The sequence below is a fragment of the Pseudophryne corroboree genome, chromosome 2 (genome assembly GCF_028390025.1).
Source record: "Pseudophryne corroboree isolate aPseCor3 chromosome 2, aPseCor3.hap2, whole genome shotgun sequence".
Lineage (NCBI taxonomy): Eukaryota > Metazoa > Chordata > Amphibia > Anura > Myobatrachidae > Pseudophryne > Pseudophryne corroboree.
This window is the reverse complement of record NC_086445.1, coordinates 614,566,793-614,581,252: the sequence shown is the minus strand read 5'-3', so window position 1 is coordinate 614,581,252 and position 14,460 is coordinate 614,566,793.

Sequence of the window (14,460 nt, the reverse complement as noted above, 5' to 3'; positions counted from 1 at the left end):
GGGTTAACGGATTCACAAAAACACCCGGACCTGACACATTGGTCATAATCTACCTATAGATGTGCCTCAATAAAAATACAAATAGAAGGTACATAATGCAATTAAAAACATATGGAATAATACTTGATCAGTACCTTAGCTGGGCACTTCCGCACCATTGGGGCAGCAAAGATGCCACCCCAGAAGTGTATCTAGAGAGGAGGAGGCCCATGTGCAGACTCCGTCTGGGCCCCCTCCTCTCTTGCCAGCCGTGCTGTATACTCTGGTCACTAGGGGACCATAGCACTGTTCCATAGTCTAATGTGCATGCGCAGATCTCTGGGAAAATGGTGAGGTGGCCATTTTCCTGGGGATTTATGTGGCACTGCTGCTGCCAACATGTGACTCTGCAGGGTAAGTATTGAAAACAATGGGTGCAGTGTGTGCACCCATTAAAAATATTCCAATGTGTCACCTTAGAACAGATACACTGGTCACACACTTCTCCTAATCAGGGCAGTAGAGAACCTGACAGGGCCCAGGTACTTTTCAGGGGGCATGGCCTAATCATGGGAGACGTGGCCGTGCACACTTAGAAAATAAGACAGAAAAAATAAATAAAAAAATTGTACTTTAAGTGCCTCCCTGACCACACTGCAGCCCAGCACATAGTAGCGTGTGCTGGGCTGAGGAGAAGAGCTGCAAGTGCTGCTGCCAGGTAAAAGAAGGGGGAGGGAAATTGGGCCCCTCCATCAGGCCTGGGTAAATAGTACCTGCTTACCCCCACCTCCTCAGCACCCCTGCTCCTTACAGCCCAGGACTTCATCACTGAGAGATCAAAGACTGTGGCCAAATCAAACCTTTTAGCAATGAAACAATGGCTGTGCGTTCTACCATGAAGCCAGGAACTACCTCTAAAATTTGTTCTCCCATTTATCTCGTCATTTGGTCCCACATAACTAAATTTGCTTTTGCACATTGTAGTTACAGTCACGACCTAAACAGCCCTCAGCAAGGAATTATCAAACTTCATTGAACGATGCAAACTTCTGTGAAAACCCCCACACATGGCCCTCTGCAATTCCATAAACTTACCTGAAAAACCATTTTTGCAAAAATAGGTACATGACACCACAAAAGAAAATTTATACTGTAGATTGCACTTATGTTATACTTGCTACTCTCCCGGAATGTCTGGGAGGCTACTGAATCTCGGATGGATTTCCCAGATGCCCAGGATAGTCAGCAAGTCTACCGGAGGACACCTGCCAGCCACCCACTAGCCAAGTGAAGTGGGTGTTCTAGTGGCAGATGACACAATTCTCAACTTTGTCATTGTTGCCCCAATGCCCGCTACACAATGTCGGTAATCGCAACATGGTATAGAAGGTGCAGGGTCACATTGACACATATACACCATTGTTCCTCACTATGCTGCCATCCATAACAAATAAACTTTGTTAGGTATAGCCAACAAACTGATGGTTGGCAACCATCAATACTTCCAATCCCATGGAGATGCTTTTGCCATTTGTTGCCAAGATTACAATGGTTGGCGAAAATGCATGCTTCTTTCTAATGTCTGCTGACATCATTCCTGCTGCAGGAAGGAAGGAGGAACTGTCTGTAGCAGAGCTATGTTACTATTCACCTGCCTAAATGGTTGGCAGGTAAATTTTGAGGAGAGGATAAATGCTGGAGGCGCAGTGTCACACGCCAGAGGCGGCGTTCGCCGCGCTTACCACTGCGTGTCTGCTAGTCTGTGTTGCGGTCTCTGCCTTCGGTGGGCCATGGGCTCCAGCGTCTGGCTGGCGCGGCTCCCGGCGGTTCTCCGGGGCATGTGCGCCGCCAAGACACCCGGCATCACGTGGACGGGGGGCAGGTGACGTCATCAGACAGCTCCGCCAATCCAGCGGTGGCGGGGGATTCAAAGTCAGACGCCGGACAGAGCTTCAGTGCCTGAGTATCGTCTTTCCCTGACGTGGATGCCAGCGCTCTTGTTCCCGGCAAGGATCACTGAAATTATACTCCAGTGTCTCCGGCATTTCCAGGTGCCAGTTCGCTGCACCGGTTCCAGTGTATTCAGCGGCCGGTGTATCTCTCTGCGGTCCAGTCACCAGTGCTCCTAGGAATCAGCGTGGCTGCGGGCCTAAATCACCGTTCTCAAGTTCTACGAATCAACAGCGTCTCAAACTCCTGCACTTCAGTTCTTCACATCATCAGCGTCTCAGTGTTACGATTCCTGTACTCCAGACTGGAGAAGATCTTATGGCAGAGATCTGAGTACAGGAATGAAATACAGGTTGTGGGAGCTGGAGAGCCTAGTAACCCCTGGCGCCCTAACTCCGTTGTCTCGCCCGTGTTATCAGAAATCCCCTGCGAGACTATGGTTGCTTGAGCCCATGGCAGCCGCGTTCGAAGGGCGGATTATGTCTGCCCAACCCCGATGCCCCCGCAGGTCTTAATGGGAGACAAGGGGAAGTCCGAGACAGGGAGATAACAAGGGGCCCTCTGACTAAGCAACCAAGCCAGGGGTTACAAGCTAACTTAACTAAATCAAAAGGTATGTGCGGACTAGCCGCCAGGGAAAAGGACAACCAAGGATCCACGGATCCGACACTCCTATCCGGCACCGCTGGACACCAGAGTGGATCTTGTGGAAGCGGAATCCTCCGCAAAGCTCCAGAACTCAAAATAAACACAATAATAAATAGTAGCGGACAAGCCGCAACACACGGCTGCGCCGCGACTCACGAACACCACCAGATGTTAAAGGTGCTCGGTCAGACTCCAGGAACAGATGGTAACTTCCGAGTACTGGATCACTGAGAACAGGAACAAACGAACAGACCGGGACTGGGAACTCTCTCTGCAGCAGAATCAGGCAAACAGGAAGCTATCACCGGTGTCTGTGAGGAGTCCTGGGAGTGCTTTTAACAGAGAGTCTTCCAATCAGCTGTTTGGAGGCTGATTGGATTAAATGCCATGCAGCTGACAAGCTGCATGGCCAGGGAAACAGATGAGTGATAATTACAACATGCCGTGCAGCTGCATGCTACACAGCCAGGAAACCAGTGATGATATAAACTTAGACCCAGCAACGGGGAACACGATCCGAGAGTGGCGTCCCCGTTGCTAGGCGCCGGCCGCACTGACGAGCGGACCCTCGGCGCCTAACAGTACCCCCCCCTTGAGGAGGGGTCAAGGAACCCCTAAATCCGGGTTTCTGAGGAAATTCTTGAAAAAATGCCCTTTTGAGCCGTGGGGCATGAAGGTCCTCATCTAGGACCCACGACCTTTCCTCAGGACCATAACCTTTCCAATGCACCAAAAAATAAAGCCGACCCCGGGACAGCTTGGAATCGAGAACCTTCTCAACCACGAACTCCTGCTGACCCTGTACATTAACTGGTGATCTCCCCTGAGGTTTTTTACGAGGAAATCTGCTAGATGAAACATATGGTTTGAGCAAAGAGCAATGGAAGGTATTTCCGATTCGTAACGTTTTTGGTAGCTGTAACCGGAAAGCAACTGGATTGACTTTTTTGATAATGAGAAATGGTCCAATAAATCTAGGACCCAATCTGGCTGAGGTTTGTCGAAGTTTGATATTGCGAGTCGACAGCCACACCCTGTCTCCTACTCTAAAAGTGCACGGCCGCCGGAACCTGTCCGAAAAATCTTTTTCCTTGAAAGCTGCTTTTCTGAGAGCTATGTGCACTTTTTTCCAAATAAGTTTAAGATGAGAGGTCAGGGCCAGAGAGGAGACAGAGGAATGTTGGAAAAATGAATTAGCTCTGGGGTGGAAACCAAAAACTGCAAAAAATGGAGACACATTGGTGGAGGAATGACAGGCATTATTATAAGCAAACTCTGCCAATGGAAGAAACTCAGACCAGTCATTTTGGAGTTTGGCCGAGTACAAACGCAAATATTGTTTTAAGGATTGGTTCACTCGCTCAGTCTGTCCATTTGATTGTGGATGATAACCGGAGGTTAATGATAATTTCATTTTTAACGAAGCACAAAAAGACTTCCAAAACTGTGCAATGAATTGTGGACCCCTGTCAGAAACAATATCAGTGGGTAACCCATGGAGTCTGAAAACATGACGGAGGAACAAGACTGCCAATCCCTGGGCAGATGGCAATCGGGGAAGACCAATAAAATGAGCCATCTTACTAAAACGGTCCACTACCACCCATATGACTGTGCATCCAGCTGACAGAGGGAGATCCACCACAAAATCCATGGAGATATGCGACCATGGTCTAAGAGGAACATTCAATGGCATAAGTTGACCAATAGGCAAAGAACGGGGAACTTTATGCTGTGCACAGACCTGACACGAAAAAACAAACTCTTTAATGTCTTTAGAAAGACCAGGCCACCACACTGAGCGGGATACCAATTCAAAAGTTTTAGCGACTCCCAGATGCCCTGCAACTTTGCTATCATGAAATTCCTCCAAAACAGTTGCTCTCAAAAACTCAGGAACAAAAAGACGACCAGCAGGAGTATTTCCCGGAGCTTGATGTTGAAGCAGCTTCAATTGAGAAAAAACATCCTGTGTGAGACCTGCCTGAATGACTGAAGGCGGAAGTATGAGAGTAACAGGACTGTTGTCTTGAGCGGGAAGAAAACTGCGTGAGAGGGCATCTGCCTTGGTATTCTTGGAACCAGGTCTGAAGGTGATAATGAATTTGAAACGAGTGAAAAATAAAGCCCAACGAGCCTGTCGGGCATTCAGTCGCTTAGCTGATTCAATGTATTGAAGATTTTTGTGATCTGTCAAAACAGAAATGGTATGGGTCGCTCCTTCAAGCCAATGTCTCCACTCCTCAAAAGCCCATTTAATAGCCAGCAACTCCCGATTACCAACATCGTAGTTGGATTCAGCAGATGAGAATTTCCTGGACATAAAGGCACAAGGATGTAACTCAAGGGAATCTGGATCCTTCTGAGAAAGGATAGCCCCTACACCAACCTCCGAGGCATCTACCTCAACGATGAAAGGCAATTCTGGGTTGGGATGTCTAAGGACAGGGGCTGAGACAAAGGCTTGTTTCAAGGCCTGAAAAGATACTTTAGCTTCACATGACCAATTGGTAGGATCTGCTCCCTTCTTAGTGAGTGCCACAATGGGAGCAACTATGTCAGAGAAAGAGTGAATAAACCTTCTGTAGTAGTTCGCAAACCCTAAAAAGCGCTGAATTGCTTTTAAGTTGGTGGGTTGCGCCCAACTCAGGATGGCTTGGAGCTTCTTAGGTTCCATTCGGAATCCCCGAGGGGAAATAATGTACCCTAAAAAGGATACCTCCGTGACGTGAAATTCACACTTCTCCGGTTTGGCATACAAGTGATTTTCACGTAATTTCTTAAGTACCTGACGCACCTGGGTAACATGTTGTTCTATAGAGTCAGAATAAATCAAAATGTCGTCTAAATAGACCACAACGAATCTTCCCAGAAACTCACGGAGCACATCATTTATGAGATCCTGAAAGACTGCCGGAGCGTTAGATAGGCCGAAAGGCATGACCAGATACTCATAGTGACCTGATTGAGTACTGAATGCCGTTTTCCACTCATCCCCCGATCTGATTCTAATGAGATTATATGCTCCTCTCAGGTCAATCTTGGAAAAAATAACAGCCGAACGTAGCTGATCAAAGAGGACAGAGATCAGAGGCAGAGGGTAAGTATTCTTTACTGAGATTTTATTCAGGGCTCGAAAGTCAATGCAGGGTCTGAGGGAACCATCCTTCTTCTCTACGAAGAAAAAACCTGCACTTAAAGGGGATTTAGATGGCCTGATAAACCCTTTCTCAAGACTTTCTTTCACATACTCATTCATGGCCACAGTTTCAGGACCAGACAATGCATATAACCTTCCTTTAGGCAACGTGGCACCAGGAATTAACTCAATGGTACAATCATAAGGCCTATGGGGAGGCAAAATATCCGCATTGCCCTTGGAAAACACATCCAAAAAATCTTGGTACTCTCCAGGAATATGTGCGGACCTGGCAGCAGCTACTCGGATAGGAAGTGTAATACATTCTTTATCACAGATGGTACTCCATTGTAGAATCTCCCCAGACTGCCAATCTATGATGGGATTATGAAAGGCCAGCCAAGGGTGACCCAGAACCACAGGAACTGCTGGACAATGGGTAAGAAAAAACTCAATCTTTTCAGAATGTAGAGCTCCCACCGAGAGCAAAACAGGAGGTGTACATAGAGAAATAACCCCATTGGATAAGGGACTCCCATCTAAACCATGCATGGTGATACACCTACTTAAGGTTAACTGAGGAATACCTAAGGCCTTGGCCCATGTTAAGTCCATAAAGTTTCCTGCAGCTCCACTGTCCACAAAAGCAGAGACCGAGGAACAGAGGCTGTCATAAGAAACTTTAGCAGGAACCAATAGTGAATTATTTGAGGAGATGAGCTGTAGACCAAAGTGAACCCCCTCACTATTCACTTGGTCAGGAAGTTTCCCGACTTGTTTGGGCAACTACGGGCAAAATGTCCCTTACCTCCGCAGTACAAACACAGACCAGAATTTTGCCTCCTGGTTCTTTCTTCCGGAGACAATTTGGAGAGACCAATCTGCATAGGCTCCTCCATGTCTATCGGAACGGAAGAAACACAGGGAAAAGAAACTACAGATGCCCCTTTCTCAGTCCTCCGCTCTCTGAGCCGACGATCTATTTTAATAGAGAGCTCCATGAGTTTATCAAGGTTCTCAGGAGCGGGATACTGAAGGAGGCTGTCTTTTATAGATTCAGATAAGCCGAGGCGAAACTGACTGCGCAGGGCAGGATCATTCCAGCCACAGTCGTTCGACCAACGGCGAAACTCCGTACAATAATTCTCTGCAGGATTCCTACCCTGTCTTAGAGCACGCAACTGACTTTCTGCGGATGCCTCTCTATCAGGGTCGTCATACAATAGCCCTAAAGATTTCAAAAAAGCGTCTACAGACGATAAGGCCGGATCGTCTGTCTTTAAACCAAAAGCCCAGGTCTGAGGATCCCCCTGAAGCAGAGAAATTATAATTCCAACCCGCTGAGCCTCCGTACCTGAGGAAACTGGTCTTAAACGAAAATACAGTTTACAAGACTCTTTAAAATTAAAAAACTGTTTTCTATCCCCAGAAAAACGGTCAGGCAGATGCATTTTTGGTTCAGGGATGACCCTCGGGGAAGTCCGTAACAGATCTTCCTGTGAGCTCACCCGGAGGGACAGATCCTGAACCATCTGGGTAAGTTCCTGAATCTGACTAACCAAAAACTGGCCAGGATTTGGCCCAACACCGGTGGGATTCATGAGGCCGACAAAATTCTCCCTACTGGATAAGTGAAAAAATTAACTCCTGTTGAAATTTTTTCTTTTGTCTGGCCGGTGATAATGTTACGATTCCTGTACTCCAGACTGGAGAAGATCTTATGGCAGAGATCTGAGTACAGGAATGAAATACAGGTTGTGGGAGCTGGAGAGCCTAGTAACCCCATGCGCCCTAACTCCGTTGTCTCGCCCGTGTTATCAGAAATCCCCTGCGAGACTATGGTTGCTTGAGCCCATGGCAGCCGCGTTCGAAGGGCGGATTATGTCTGCCCAACCCCGATGCCCCCGCAGGTCTTAATGGGAGACAAGGGGAAGTCCGAGACAGGGAGATAACAAGGGGCCCTCTGACTAAGCAACCAAGCCAGGGGTTACAAGCTAACTTAACTAAATCAAAAGGTATGTGCGGACTAGCCGCCAGGGAAAAGGACAACCAAGGATCCACGGATCCGACACTCCTATCCGGCACCGCTGGACACCAGAGTGGATCTTGTGGAAGCGGAATCCTCCGCAAAGCTCCAGAACTCAAAATAAACACAATAATAAATAGTAGCGGACAAGCCGCAACACACGGCTGCGCCGCGACTCACGAACACCACCAGATGTTAAAGGTGCTCGGTCAGACTCCAGGAACAGATGGTAACTTCCGAGTACTGGATCACTGAGAACAGGAACAAACGAACAGACCGGGACTGGGAACTCTCTCTGCAGCAGAATCAGGCAAACAGGAAGCTATCACCGGCGTCTGTGAGGAGTCCTGGGAGTGCTTTTAACAGAGAGTCTTCCAATCAGCTGTTTGGAGGCTGATTGGATTAAATGCCATGCAGCTGACAAGCTGCATGGCCAGGGAAACAGATGAGTGATAATTACAACATGCCGTGCAGCTGCATGCTACACAGCCAGGAAACCAGTGATGATATAAACTTAGACCCAGCAACGGGGAACACGATCCGACAGTGGCGTCCCCGTTGCTAGGCGCCGGCCGCACTGACGAGCGGACCCTCGGCGCCTAACACTCAGTCACCGTTCTCAAGTTCTACGAATCACCAGCGTCTTAAACCACTGCACTTAAGTTCTTCAAATCATCAGCGTCACAGTCACTGTTTTACTTCTACAAATCATCAGCGTCCTCAACCACTGCACTTAAGTTCTTCAATTTACCAGTGTCCTTATCTCCGCTCACAAGTTCTTTAATCAACTGTATCTTTAACCACCGTTTATAAGTTCCTTAAGTTATCAGTGACTTTTAATATCACCCACAGTTTCTTCAGTCGCCAGCATCTCTTATATTGCTCACAAAACCCTCAATGGGTCTGGACATTCCCCCACAAATCCCTTTTTGACATATGACTTTAAGTTGTTCTTTTCCTGCAATAAAGCTCTTCAATATTTCACCAAACTTCACTGTCAGTGTCCTGTATGAGGAAGTCCTATATTAGACCACCCCAGTTCCAGCTCAGTTGTGGTTCCTCTTCCCAACCATCGGAAGAATCCCAGAGTTCACAACACCCACAGTCTAGGCCAGTGACAGTGCAGGCAGATGCAGAGTGGCACAGAAATGGTTAACCAGACTTGACTGTGGAATACTGAAGTGTCTAGAACTAGGTACAGCAGGATGTAATGTTTAGCAGACTGTGGACTCTACCTTAAGACTAGAATGTGCAGCACCATACTTTAACACTGATAATAAACAGCAGATGAGTAGTTACACAGCTACGAGCCAGGGCTTGAATACAGGACCAGAATGTATCAGTCACTTTTGCAGGTAATGAATGTCCACAGATGTGAGGGAACACTAAGTACTTTATTGAAGCAGTGGTATGATAATGGCCCTCATTCCGAGTTGTTCGCTCGCTAGCTGCTTTTAGCAGCTGTGCAAACGCTAAGCCGCCGCCCTCTGGGAGTGTATCTTAGCTTAGCAGAAGTGCGAATGAAAGGATCGCAGCACTGCTACAAAAAAAGATTGTGCAGTTTCAGAGTAGCTCCAGACCTACTCCTAGCTTGCGATCACTTCAGATTATTTAGTTCCTGTTTTGACGTCACAAACACGCCCTGCGTTCACCCAGCCACGCCTACGTTTTTCAAGCCACTCCTGCGTTTTTATCTGGCACGTCTGTGTTTTTTCACACACTCCCCGAAAACGGTCAGTTACCACCCAGAAACACCCACTTTCTGTCAATCACTCTGCGCCGAGCAGTGCGACTGAAAAGCGTCGCTAGAGCTTGTGTAAAACTGCATTGGCTTTTGTGAAAGTACGACGCGCGTGCGCAGTGCGCCCCATACGCATGCGCAGAATTGCCATTTTTTTTGCCTGATCGCTGTGCTGCGAACGAAAGCAACTAGCGATCAACTCGGAATGAGGGCCATTGTATGGCAGAGGAATCACAGTAACAATCCAAGGTACAACATAAGCAGAGCATAATTGGTTGTCCAATATGAGATTTGCAGCAAAGTAATGAAATAGTTGAACAAGAATTCAGAGTAATAATCCACAGAACTCAGATTGCAGGACTTGCACAATTAATCCAAAATGCATGCAGGCATAGATGAAGTCCACAGTAATATGAAAACACAAGTTATTAATACTTAGAGAATCCACAAGCACAGTGAAAGTCTGCAAATACTTAGCTAAGGTACGGTAGTCCTGGAAACAACCTGGCAAAGACAGGAGTTGCTGGATGACATGAACCGACAGACCAGGCTTTCAGCAGGAACAGGAGCTTGGACTAAAGACACCAGGCAATTCAGATCGTTCTGGCAAGAAAATAATAATAATAATAATAATAATAATAATAATATAACCAGCGTGGGGGAAGAGAACTCATCTGGCTGGTTTATAACAGCCACACTAACCAATGAAAAAAGCCAGGCTGGGAGTATTAACTCTAATTACAAACCCTGTGCACCTGCAGAGCTGCATGTACACAGAGAGCTTAAGGAACAGAAAACACAGGAAAGGCACTGATGGATTGTTAATGTCAGAGCTAACACCGGGTGCATACTGCATAGTTAGTCAGCTGACCCCAGGTGCATTCTGAACAGGGGGAATACATGCACCAACAGAATCATAACAGCACCCCCCCCCCCCCCCATTTCAGTGTGGACTCTGGACACCCAAACAGGACTAGGGGGAACAAAAAATGTTTAGACGTGACCACCTTATGGGCCTGGACCATAGTGGAGATAACCTTGGACGGAAGACCTTTCCCGGCTAGAATCTCCCTCTCAACTTCCAAGCCGTCAAACGTAGCCACAGTAAGTCTGGATAAATGAATGGCCCTTGTTGAAGAAGGTCTTTAAGAAGTGGTAGAGGCCAGGGTTCCTCCAGGGACATGGTCAGGAGGTCTATATACCAGGCACGTCTGGGCAAATCCAGAACAATCAGAATTGCCTGAACTCTTTCCCTTTTTAGCCTTTTTAGAACTCAGGGAATGAGGGGGATTGGAGGAAACAGGTACATGAACTGGTAAGACCACTGAGCTTTCAGAGCGTCCACTGCTGCAGCCTGCAGATCCCTTGTCCTGGAACAGTAACGTTGGAGCTTCTTGTTGAGATGAGAAGCCATCAGGTCTATATGCGGACAGCCCCACCGGTGAACCAGTTGTTGAAACACGAGAGGATGAATATGTTTGAGATGGCCCTTGCATTGGCATCCACCCAGAGGAATGTCGTGACACATTGCGGCCCTTTTTGTTCCTCCCTGCCGGTTTATGTACGCCACCACCATGGCATTGTCCGACTGTACCCGAATGGCCTGATTTCGGAGAAGATAGGAGGCCTGCAGAAGAGCATTGCAATTTGCCTGAGTTCCAGAACATTTATTGGGAGTACAGATTCCTGACACGACCACTTTCCCTGGAACTGAGCCCCATGGGTCACGGCCTCCCAACCTCGGAGGCTGGCATCCGTTGTCAGTAGAGTCCAGGACTGGGTACTGAAACGCCGTCCCTCCACAAGGTGAGAAACTTGTAGCCACCATAACAGGGAGATCCGTGCTTTTGGCGACAGAGCTATACTCTGGTGCATGTGCAGGTGAGACCCTGACCACTTGTCCAGCAGATCCAGCTGGAATGGGCGAACATGTAACCTGCCATACTGGATTGCCTCATAGGAGGCCACCATCTTGCCCAGTAGGTGAATGCAAAGATGAATCGAGATCTTTCGAGGTCTGAGCACCGAGCGGACCATAGCCTGGATTATCAAAGCCTTGTCCATGGGGAGGAATACCTTCAGAGCTACCGTGTCCAGTATCATGCCAGGAACTGGATCCTTCGTGATGGTTCCAGGTGAGACTTCTGGAAATTTAGGATCCACCCGTGGTCCGTAAGCAGATGAGTAGTCAAATCTATGCTGTGTAGCAGACGTTCCTTGGGTACTGCCTTTATTAGGAGATCATCCAAATAGGAGACTATGTTGACTCCCATCCTGCGCAATTGCAGCATCATCTCTGCCATAACTTTTGTGAATACCCTTGGGGCTGTGGAGAGACCAAAGGGTAAGGCCTGAAACTGGAAGTGGTGTTCCAGTACAGTGAACCGGAGGTAAGCCTGATGAGGAGGCCATATGGGGACATGTAGGTAAGCATCCTTGACATCCAGGGATACTAGGAATGCCCCTCCTCCAGCCTGAAGAGCACCACTCTCAGGGACTCCATCTTGAATTTGAACACGCATAGATACGGGTTCAGAGATTTTAGGTTCAAGATGGGCCGTACCGAACCAACCGGTTTCGGTACAACAAAAAGACTGGAGTAAAAACCCCTGTCATGCAGTTTTTGAATGGCATCTTGCAAGGTAACCCTTGCTATGGGTGAAGCTGGTAAGGTTGACTTGAAGAATCTGGGAGGAGGCAGTGCTTGATATTACAACCAGTATCCTTGGGATATGTGGTCCCTCACCCAAGGATCCCAGCAGGATTGTGCCCACACATGGGTGAAGTGTTGAAGGCAGGCACCTACCTGAAAGTCTCCCTGCTGTTGGGGCCAACCGTCACGCGGAGGGCTTCGTGGATGAGGATCCAGAGGTCTGGTCCAGAGATCCAGCAACCACTGCTTTACGGGACTTACCTCGATTTCCTCTGGTGGCATTTGTGGCTCCTCTAGCTCTGCCTCTAAATCTGGCCACACGAAAGGACTGCAGAGAAGGCACAGGGTAGGGACGTCTAGCAGGAGGCATGCAGATGGCAGATAGGTAGACTTTCCAGCCGTCGCTTGAGAAATCCACTTGTTCAGTTCTTTCCCAAATAAGGCCTCACCTGTAAAAAGTAGATTCTCCACGCCTTTCTTGGAGTCCGCGTCCGCTGACCATTGTCGCAGCCACAGAGCCCTGCGGGCTGAGACCGCCATAGCCGTGGTATGGCCATTAATGAGACACAATTCTTTAATAGCCTCACTCATAACGTTCGCAGCATCCTGGATATGATGCTCGTCAGGATTGGCCCATGCCTCCTTGGAAAGGGAGTTTAACTCTTCTGATATAGGAAAAGTGTCAGAGGATTTTGTTTTTACATTAAAATACAATTCCTCTTCTGGTTCTGCCTCCTTATCCGGTATGTTGAAGACCTCTCTAATAGCATAAATCAGGGCCCCAACACCCTGGGACAGAGAATTGTCCTCTTCCATGTCAACCTCCCCCTCATCCAGCTCTGGTAATTCAGTAAAAGACTGGAGTGCCAGTGGGAGTGCACGTTTATGCAAGGCCAACAGAGGGGGCTGAGGAGCCTGCCTGTGGTCAGCAGCTTTAACAAACGTTATCAACAGATTGTTTAAGTGTCTGTCTTTCTTTTCTAGCAGTAGCTAACTCTGTATTAATATTATGAATCATGCTTTTGAATGATTCTAACCACTCAGGTTCCTGCACACTACTACCCTGAGAGGGTATAGAGCAGGCTTTTTCAACCAGTGTGCCGTGACCAGTTGCAAGGTGTGCTGCGGAGCCAGAGCAGCTTCCTGCATCTTCAAAGTGAACTGTTGGCCCGGGCTCTTCTTAGAGGAGCAGTCGTGCTCCGGCCGTGACCTATGCCTTGAAGACGCGGCGGTGTGATATCTGAGGTCATGGCCGCCGCTTCTCACCACACAGCCAGCGCACCCGCCTGCACACACATATTCCAGTTCCCGCCTGCATACACAGCTTTCCTTGCCCACCCACATCCACACCTGCACGACCGCCCACTGCTCAGTATTCGCAGTACTCCTCTATGAACAACCCCCCACCACTGAGGGACAGGGAGGAGGACAGCTGACCGGTAGGGGGTAATATTTGTTTTATTTTTCCTGTGGGGAACAATAGGATTTATGTGGGGAGAATATGGATTGTTCCCCCCATAAATGTGAATAATTCATGTGGGGAACAATAGGATTTATATGGGGAGCAATATTTTTCTGTGTAGGCCAATGTATGTGTGGATCTTTTTTTTACTAAGAATGCCAAATTGATTTATCACAAATATTTAAAATGCCCGCTCTAATATATATTGCAGACGCTAGGCGCATCTTATTACCATATACAATAAAAGTGCGCTATACATCGCAAAACACTGCATCCCATAAGAGAAAACAATACACCCACACATTATCTGAGTTCCAAAGCTCATTGATGTATATATTTGTTATTAAAAAGGATATGGATTCAATATATATTACAAAGTACAGTATACCTATAGTTACATGATTACAACTCACACAGTAAGCAGTTAACACGTAAAGTTACATACAGTTACATGCCGGCATACAATACCATTATCCTTAAGTTATATACATTCGTCTTTCCATATCACTCTCTCTCTCTGTAAAGTAATACTGGGACTCCATCTTCCTCTGAGACCAAAACAGGAACTGATCTGCCAGCAAGTCCATCATCGTCTCAGACCTTACAGCCACTGAGCTCCAGTGTGATCAATAAGTGTTATCTAGTTTCTGGGGGAGGGGTTCACGATGAGTCACCAGTCCCTTTGTATATGCTGAACAGGTTCAGCCTTGGGGACGTCCAAAGGGGCTGGCCTGAGTTTCCTGTCCACCACCTGTTTGAAATATCTATTGTTCTAATACAAGTGATTTTAGCTTTTATACATTCAATCATAATTATCTGCTGCAATGTCCCACAACTTCACAACAAGCATAAAATTAATCTA